The sequence below is a fragment of the Poecilia reticulata genome, linkage group LG18, assembly GCF_000633615.1.
Source record: "Poecilia reticulata strain Guanapo linkage group LG18, Guppy_female_1.0+MT, whole genome shotgun sequence".
In the NCBI taxonomy this organism is placed as follows: Eukaryota; Metazoa; Chordata; class Actinopteri; order Cyprinodontiformes; family Poeciliidae; genus Poecilia; species Poecilia reticulata.
This window is the reverse complement of record NC_024348.1, coordinates 18,438,038-18,447,924: the sequence shown is the minus strand read 5'-3', so window position 1 is coordinate 18,447,924 and position 9,887 is coordinate 18,438,038. Positions and strand designations below refer to the sequence as shown.

The window sequence follows — 9,887 nt, the reverse complement described above, 5'->3', positions numbered from 1 at the left end:
TTCTACAATAATATATTCTTAAAAACGTTCTGTTATACGTATTAAATTTTTTTTTTTTGTACATTACAAATATTTGTTGTGATTTTATGTGGGTTTCAGGATTCAGAGGCTGTAACTGTAGCCTGCTGAGGAAGCTGCTGTTTGCTAATTGTGAGCGAATAAACACAGATAAGTTCTGCATCGCTGCTAAAAGTCTGGCAGAGATTCACTTTGTTTCTCTGCTGCACACAGAGAAAAGATCATCCTCATTCCTGCTCACATCAGCTCCGTTTTCTCTATTTTTCACCATCAGTCGCCTTGTTGTTCTGCAGACAGAGACAGATAAAGAAAAGAGAGAGAGAGAGAGAGAGAGAGAGAGAGAGAGAGAGAGGAGGGCGTTTGAGCTGCGCCGCGGCTTCAGAGGAGGAGAGATGTTTATTCAGCTGCTGAATGAAGGAGAGGATGAACACACACAGAGGAACCTCTCGGTGAATCAATGAACGGAACCAGACCTGGGCTCATTCTACTACACAGAACCGGTGAGCAAGCGCAAAAAAAAAAAAAAAAAAAAACCCGCGCGTGTTTCTCCTTTTTTTATGCTGTTAAATGAATATTTGGCCACACTTGATGGTGTGCGGATGCGTAAATAAGGAAGAAGAGCGAAATGTGAGAGGGAGCTGCCTGAGTGAGGGTAGCGCTGCCCTCAGGTGTGCATGCGGCGCCGCAGAGCCCTGCACGGTCCGCGGAAGCGCCTTCATTATGCCTCCAATTAAGCGCTAAATCGGTGCGCCTTGTTTTTGGAGACGACGCAATCGTGCGTAAGGCGATTTTCCTTTTGATCCCGCTCGGCAGGAGTGAACAAGGACCGAGCATTTCACGGAGGGATGACTGGGGTCAGCAGCGGGCAGCGCACCGAAGAGGAACCATGAACTCAGGCTGCTTAGGTGTTTTTACATATATGTAAAATATTCTTTAATGATTTTATAAACAATGCGAGGCAAAGCTTTTCACATCCCCTGAGATAGGTTCACATTTTGTGACGTCAGTGTGGTTTATTGACATTTCATGACAGACTAACACAAAGTAAAATTATGAAGTGAAAGGAAATCATCAGGGTTTCTCTTCGTTTTGTTTTTTTCATACATAAAAATCCTGGTAGTGTTTGCTTGTGTTCAGCTGGTGGTGGATATTTATTGCATTATCATTTATCACGATCCCTTTAAGATTTTGATTGATCATTCCAATTAATGGTTGGAAATCTCTAGATTTTATTCTAACTGGGGTTTTTTTTCCCACTGTTTGTTAATAAAAGTGCATCAATAAATAGGAAAATAAGATTAAATGCAGCTACTGTGTGCAGTTTAGTGAAACAAATGATCTTTTTTCTGCGTCTGGTAAACAAGTGCATCACAAATGGGAATTGTTTTTCAAGAGCAGTATTCCTGTGAAGCCAACAGTAATTAGCTGCATGACCATGCATTCACAGCCATAGAGTTGCATAAAAAAGAAGTAATTATCGTAATTTTTATTGTTATCACAACGCTGCCTCAAAATATTGTGATGTAACTTTACTTCTCCACCATGTCTGGAGATTTTTTTTGTCCATTCTTCTTTACGAAACAGCAAAATGTCAGTAATGTCAGAAAGAAAGCATTTGTGAGCATAAGTCTTCCAATAGATTTAGGTCTGGACTTTGACTAGACCAGTGTTTTTCAAAGTGTGGGCTGTCAATTGGTTATCTGTGGGCAAAAACACACAAAAAAATCAGCATAATAATTTGAAATCAGATATTTTTATTACACTTCTTTGTAAATCTAATGTTTTTCAATCATCAAAGTATGATTTTCTGCTCAAGAAAATCCCCACAGCATGATGGTGCCACCACCATGTTTTACTGCACTGATGGAGTGTCTAATTGGTCTTGGCTGCTGCTTTGATCAATGCTCTCCTGATGCAGGGTGTTGGTTCAGGTTACTAGTCATAAATTGGTCAGTTTGCAGGTCTGCAAAGCAAAATGCCCAGTGTTTATTGAACAGAGCTCTGAGATGTTCAAAACTTTGAAATTTGTTTTACACCCCAACTCTGTTTTAACTTTCTCTCTGACTTGTCTGCGCATCATGAAGCTGTTTGCTCACTAATATTCTCTGAGGATAGTCAGGAAAACTCTGAATGCGATTAGTGGCAGTGGATTTCATTTAGGGGCGTCAGGGAATAAGGGGGTGGACACAAATGAAAGCCAGTCATTTTGGATGTTATTTCTTCAAAAGGCTGGAACTTTGACGTCGTATATTACTTTGTGTTGGTCTACCACCAAAAAACAAACAACAACAAAAAAACAGTAAAATCTGCGAAAGTTTTTGGTGTGATGTCAAAAAGTTAAAGAGGTAGGAAATGTTTGCAAAGTCCTGTAGGCATGAGGCAGGTACCAGTTTCGAGGCATCGACTTACAGCTTACAGGCACAGCTTTCTTCTGCCCTGCCCCCACCTATTACTGCCCTGCTGTTCATCTTTTCCATCAGTTCGCTCCACTTGATTATTCCACTTTTTACGATTTGAGTCATTTTATATTGCCATGGAGATCCACCTCAGTGGTAAACTACTGCCTACAGCTCCGTCTGTATTTTATCACAAAGCCTAAAAATGTCTCCACCTTCTCACTGATCTCTTGTTTTCAGATTACTGCTGGTGGTTTTATTAAAATGGCGGGTTTGATTCTTGTACCAGATTCACTTGTCATCTGACCAATGAGAGAGTTTTGTTATGTTGCATTTTCACCTCGACTCGGTTTGATGGAGTGCATACAAATAAAGAAGTTAGTACCAGTAAATATTCACATGACAAGATTTTAAAATAGGTTTTCAGTACCTGGCAGACGACACACATGACAATAAAGCAGATATTTAACAGGTTTGGTCCTGCAGTGTTTGGTGTTCAGCACACCATCGACACGTTTAACTCACAAATGTTCAGAAAACATGAGTTCAGAGTAAACAAACATGGCCGACAAGGAAGAAGTATTGGCGAAGGTTTGTGGAGTTTAACAGAGAAAACCTTCACCAGACTTTCTGGTTTTGTTTTCTGTGTTTTGGGAATCCAGCGAGGTAGCTGTGTTTCCGCTACCTCGCTTTCTGATTGGCTACCTGCCACATTCAACAGGCTGCGTTAGAAACATGCTGCGACATCTCACCACGACAATCCAACATGTTGGATATTCCAGATTTTAGACGAGAGCAGTTCCTTACCACACATGTGTGACCGGTGGACTTCTGTGTTGTGTGATCAGACAAACCAAATGACACCAAGTCTGGATTCGGAGGTGGTCTCTGTTTATTTACCCCAACAATCGGGAGATGTTAGCGTTAGCACATAGCATGTGCTTCAGTTCTCCAATCCAATCTATGTAAAATAATAACGTTAGCATGTATTGCACATTGTGGTCATAACGAAACCAAGCATTTAGGATCTTCTAATGTTATAAAGATGTAATAACAACTAAGGTGAAAATATTCAAACACATATTAATACAGAAAGGAAAAATAAACATTTGAACAAAATAAATAAAAGGGAAGAGGAAATGAATAACCTAATATTTACAATAGTCCTGGAGGACCCGGGACAAAAGAAGAACAAAGTGAGCAGGAGGACCAAACCCCTTATAACAGGGGAACAGAGGAATAATCAGGTATAAACAGACAAATGCATTAAGAAATATCAATTAAGATCATCATGATAATCAGAGAAGCTTTAAGATTGGTGGAAAGGGGAAATCGGGTCAAAAAAATTGGCATAATTATCTTACAGGCTTGAAATACCTCCAAACTGAGTCAAGCCAAGCAGAGTAGAGAGGAAGAGGGTCTCTTGCTTTCAAGAACAGCACATTTATGTGTTTTAAAGTTTTTCCTGTCATGACAAACACAAAGGTACTTAGTGTTTCCACTCAGGTGTATTTGATGACGGTGCGCTGCCGGTTGGATGTGTTCATGTTTATGGTGATTTTGATGGCAGAAGCTGAGAAGTTGGACACATTTTGAGAACACATGGCCACGTTATGGTGATGAATCAGGAGTGATTGTTCAGCCAAGACGAGATGATAATAGAAATTTGGAGGATGTCAGTTTATGCGTGATGATGATTACAGGAACTTTCTCCAGCTATTATCAATTATTAACCTCCAAAAATATGTCACTAATTTAATAATTCAGGGACCCAATCTGTCTTGGCGAATGTGGGCTACGGATGAATTTGCATATTTAAAATAATAATAGCAGCCTCCATCAGCCGCGATAAGCCTTTGTTTTCCACAGCTTTGGTTCTGCCGAGCCTGCTGTTCTTATGAGCGGGATTTTACCGACCACAGCTGTGAATGCGGGCAACACCTGCAGGGTTTTAGAGAAGGCTGAGCGGAGTGAGTTCAAATAAATTTTTATTGGTATTAGTCCACTGGGTGCAGAATCACTGAGTAAAAACCTCATGTATTTATCCATACATCCATATTTTACTGGAAACGTCATCATTAAAGGGGACCCGTTATAAAAAAAATAAAAATTTTGCATGTTTTTTTCATTTGGGTTTGTACTGGTTCTAAAAACAGGCTAAGCACTAAAAAAAAACACCCAGTCATATTTTGGAAATAAGTTCATGTTTTTTTTGGTGTTTCAAGAACCTCCGGATTGTTGAGTCACAATAGTTGGGTTCTACGCCGTTACCTAGCAACCCCAGTGGAGTTCCAGCAAGTTTGTTCAGCTGGTTTTGTCGCTGTATGTAGTGTACAATGGCTGCTGGAAAAGACAAATGTTTTGTTGTTGACTTACCACCTAGAAACCACTTGCTGCATTTTTGTTGGTTGTGCAGGAGGCTCCACTTATGCTTTGCAAAGGCGTACGGTTGTATGTCTGTTTGCAGATATTTTCAGGTGTCAGTGTAAAAGTTGAGTTGGGGGCGTGGCCAGCAGCAGATTATTTGGTTTTAAAGTGGCAAGAGGTTCTAAAACAGCTCACTCTGAAAGAAACTCTTAATCTCATCATCTAAGATAAATTTTGTGCAAAAAGTGTTTTTTGTATCGCCCATAAACGTATCCTAACCTGTTCAGGGAAGCACAATAAGTCACCTTTAATATGTATCCTAACTGTCATAGTTGCCCCTCTGGGTTTTCCTGTGTATTTTCTGTGTACAACCAACACCCAGAGACTCTGCCTACCTCTGTTATTGTGCCAAAAATAAACAAAACACTGTCTTCTGCCTTCCCTCCTTGTTTGCTCTCTCTTAGCCTTGCAACTGTATCCGCAGCTAATCCATTAAGTCCTCCAGCAACACGCCTGCTTCCCTGCTGCAGGAGGTGGTAACCCATAACCCGGCCCGTTATTCTGGTCCTGGATAATCTGGTTATGTGTTTCACTGGCTCCAGCCGTCGCTTGTTACTAGTTACCGAGGGCTGTGTCTGCAGAAAGCGACAGGAAATACCTGGCTGTAATCCTCCTCTCTCCTCTGTGTGACACTGTGTGTGTGAGTGTGTGCATGTGTGTGTGTGGTCAATACTTGCCATGTTGCAGGAATGGTTAGCTGTGGAGATGTGATTGTTGTAAATTGTTATGCAAAAAAGGTTTGTGTGTAAAATGAAGACAAGGAATTGGGAGAAAATGAAGAGGCACGGAGGAAAGTAGCCATGAGATAAGAAATGCAAATATGTGAGAGCAAACGGAAGACGACGTCGATAGGGAACCGGTTTGTGAGGTTGAGTTGGTCCGACTTCTTTTTCCACGTGAAATATTTCAAACTCTGCGGAAAGTTTACACTCTTTATTGGGATATCTACTGCAAACTATCAAATCATTAGGATACGCCAGCCATCAGTGGGCATTCATGATGAATGCAGGTGTTTATTTCTGCTGCATTTTTACCATGATGGACTTTGACTAGACCATGGGTCTAGCAACCTCCAGTGCTGGAGGCCTGCTAGACCCATGGCTAATTTTAGATCTTCACAGCTGTGTTGGATCTGGTTCAATACATCTATCAATTTATCGTCCATCCATCCATCCATCCATCCATCCATCCATCCATCGGTTGAACTCAGGAAACTTGAGTCTGGAATTTGGAAATTCTTCTCATAAGTGTTAATTAGCGGTGCTATATTAATTTAATGCCTGAGAATCAGCTAATTCAGAGCAGGAACTAAACAAACTCCTGAATGTAACACTGAGTGCTTCAGACTAGTTCATCATGTCCCGCTTCATCCTTCCAAGTCCTGGAAATCCCTCTGTTTGGCAACAAATTGGATGAATGTAGCACTGAGGTGATGCTTGAGGAGCGACTAGAAAAGGAGAGGAATGAAATGTTTCATGTGGCTGAGCCGACCTGCTCGGCCCCGTGAGAGATATAAAGGTGCTTAAAGGTTAGCACTCCTCAAATTTATAGATGGATTCAGTGCAGAGAGAGTAATAATTGATTTTTTCCCCCAGGGAATGTGGCTTTCTTCAAGAGTGGAAGAAGGAACAATATATTGACCAAAGTCTGTGTCTTCAACACTTTCCACTGCTTTTATGACCATATTTTATGAGTTATTTCTAATTTCACATCAGAATATATCAGATTCCTGATCTGATAAAGTTTAGGATTTAAGATGTTTGACTGGAAAGCATGAACTCTAGTTACCTTAAGCAAAACGAAAGCTAATTATTGGCCCGTAATATGGCATTAAAGACACAACAGCAACAATTTCATGCTACATGGATGCATGATCTTTTACTAGATCAAGCTGTGTGTATGCTAAAGCTATACTTCATCAGCCGGCAGCCATGATAACACACTTTAGTCATTTGGAAATGTCTCTTTAAGTTATCCTCACTTAATGGCCGACACTGAGGGGATTTTGTACATTTTAAATGAAGGCACTTTCCAGACACGCACTGCATTCAAAGGTTGGGTGGTCTATAAGAAAGCTTTAAGTGAGAGATGAAAGTTTAATGATTCATGTGGGGATATGCATGGGAAAACAGGCGGTTTTCAGCTGTGGGCACCAGAGGCTTATAGAGCCTCACCTTATTAAACAAAGTGACGGTTATCTTCCATCTAGCAAAGAAACGGACCATAATAAAAAGGAAAGTCAAATAGGTACATTTTGTCATTAAATAGTTTTTAGTTGTTCTGTGATTCACACTCAACAGTCTGATTACAAGTCCTGCTGTTATCTAAAGTTCAAATCCTTTAAAACCAGCACCTGATCGTCCAGTAGATTTGGTTTGATTGGGAACCAAAGTTGCATCATTTGTGCCATTTTCAGTTGGTGCAGTTCACTTTCACACCCTGTCAAACAAACCAAACTAACTGAATAACCTGTTTCCCTCCCCGCCTGTGGTGGCGCTGTACCAAGAATCACTGAACGACAGAAAATCCTATGAATGCAACTTCCTTCTTCATAAAGGGCAAACAAAAATGGAGTGCCATTAGATTTTTGCGTTGTAAAATTTCTCTTTTGTCTTTGGTAAAAAACCACAATCTTTTTCAAAGATTTTCATGTCGTTTCCTTGAGCGGTTCTTGGTGCAGCGCCACCACAGGCGAGGAGGGGAACAAGTTATTCAATTAGTTTGGTTTGTTTGACACAGTGTAGTGTGAAAATTAACTACAGCAGCTAAAAATGGAACAAATGTTGCAGCCAGTCTACTGGAATAGCAGATCTGAGCACACCCTGAGAAACAACTAGGGGCAGAGATACTGCAAATTATTGTTCAAATATGGAAAAAAAAATACAAAGTTGTTTTATTGAATTTACAGGGAAAGCTGCTGCTTTAACCAAAGCATCTGATTAACTGATAATCAGCAAGTGCGATCAAACAGTTGTGTTAATACAATGCATAGTGATGCAGCAATCAGGCTGATCTTGGCCAATAAGCCTGAATAAGTTCTAGCAGTAATTTGAAAATTCAGCAGAAAATCCAGAGAATTACAAGGTTATCCCCATCAAACTCTTCACTAAACACAAAAAATGGTTGGACTTTTTGGTTGAGGAAACACAGGGGGAGATTTATTTTCAGCTTTAGAGTCCCCAGTGATGCAGAAACCAAAATGCCCATGATTTGACTCCTTGGCCAGGCTGACGCATGCATTCTGAAAGTTTAGCATAGAGATTTAAAGGTATTTAATTGAAATACGCACACTCAGCTTGCACACAGTGACGGAAATCTTAAAAAAAAAAAATTAAAATCTGCACAAATTCAGACCATTACAAACGATATCAGAACAACTGAAGGCAGATGAATGAATTTTCACGCATCGCTGCCATCCCACCAGATGATGTTTAAAGATGAGCGGGGTCATTGATATGCAGAAAGGCTCTCCTTTCTGCTGCTAAGAATAGAAAACAACATCGTGGAGTGGAGCCGAGCACGTGACACACACTTCCACAGACAGCAGCGTGAGTGTGTGATGTAAATGCATTGATTCAGAGTGAGCTGTCCTGGAGATGTCATATTTGTTGTTGGAAATTGTTGTTTCTGCCTTAAATTACATCTCACTGAAGCTTTGATTCATTGCAGCAACATAAAGATGCAAAAAAGAGGAAAAAAAAAAATCAAAACACCACCCTGTTGCCGGTTTCTTTCTCAACCTCTCTCGGGCCAGATTTGGTGCAATCTGCTTTTTTGAAACCGTTAATGGGAAGCAAGTTGCAGGAAAGAAGAAAGTGAACAATAACTTACGCAGCCGACTGTGAAAATGAAGAATGAATTCAGTGACCTTTAGACACCCTGGAGCAACCAAAGTGAGTCCAACACCGGGGGGCAGATTGGTGACGCCGTCAATGCGTGAGCTGCATTTTGCAGGAAATTTAAAATCTAATTAGTCCTCATCTCTCAGTCTCATCTCTCTGACTCAAATGAAGGCCTTGATACTGAATGCCTTCTAGAGAATCCAAAATAAAGCAGACCGAACGCCTCTTCCATTTTAGTCCCTTCAGTGTTTTTTTTTTTTTTATTATTCCAGCTTTGAGAGCTCTGGAAAAGCCGCGCTTGGAGAGAGAATGGTGGCTGTAGATTCTGTTTTATTAACGGTTATGGCTTCTCCTGGGGACGGGTTGGGGCTTTAGGGATTGGACACGCTCCAACGGGCTTCATGTGAAGACAGCCATGTTCGCCGCTTTTAAAGGAAGAACAGCCCAAATCAAACGGTTGTTAAGCAGATGAGACGCTTTTAATTTCAGCAGCAGGTTTATGGTTTGACTCTCGTCCTCTCCTCCCATTAGAGGCCCTGTTATTTCTCTCTTCCTCTGTCTCCACCCTGTCAGTCTTTAATTTAACCCTCCAGTCTGCTTGTTCGACTCGCTCCATCCGCCCCGTCGTCGTGGTCTGGCCTCTCTTTTCTGTACTTCTGGCTGCAGTTGTTGCTCAGCATGAACTTTGGATGAGCAGAAAAGTGAGTGTCTGGGGCTGGATGGTTTCATCAGAATCTCTTCTGGACAGCAGAGACTCATCGGTCATGTCAAGCTGCCAGAGTTTACCAGACGTTTTTATTACTGAGGTGTTTTAATGTCCAAATATGAAACTTCATGGTGAATTTAAGGCAGATGTTCCTAGAATCTGCAAACGGGAGGGAGCGAGCGAGGGATGGATGAACAAACGGATGATTGGATAGATGGATGAATGGTCGGTCGGTCGGACGGACAGATGGATGGATGATCAGATGGTTGGATGGATGCATGAATGGATCAGATGGATGGTTGGTTGGATGATGGATGGATGGATGATAAGATGGATGGATGATCAGATGGATGGATTGATTGATGGATTTATGATCAGATGGATGACTGGATGGTTGGTTGGTTGGTTGGTTGGTTGGATGGATAGTTGGATAATGGATGGATGACTGCATGGATGGATGATCAGATGGATGGATGATTGGATGGGTGGATGATCAGA

At 41.1% G+C, this 9,887-nt stretch overlaps 1 protein-coding gene across 2 annotated transcripts in view; it reads left to right on the top strand.

Annotated features, from left to right (window-relative positions):
• Positions 1-365: 365 nt before the first annotated feature.
• Positions 366-9,887, top strand: part of LOC103480746 (sodium/calcium exchanger 1-like) — a 109,522-nt gene continuing 100,000 nt past the window's right edge. Inside the window, exon 1 of one of the 2 annotated variants that reach the window (XM_008435908.2) lies at positions 366-518. The gene's annotated coding sequence lies outside the window, so the exon portion shown is untranslated. The remainder of the gene's footprint in view (positions 519-9,887) is intronic. The other variant, XM_008435909.2, reaches the window with a different exon arrangement.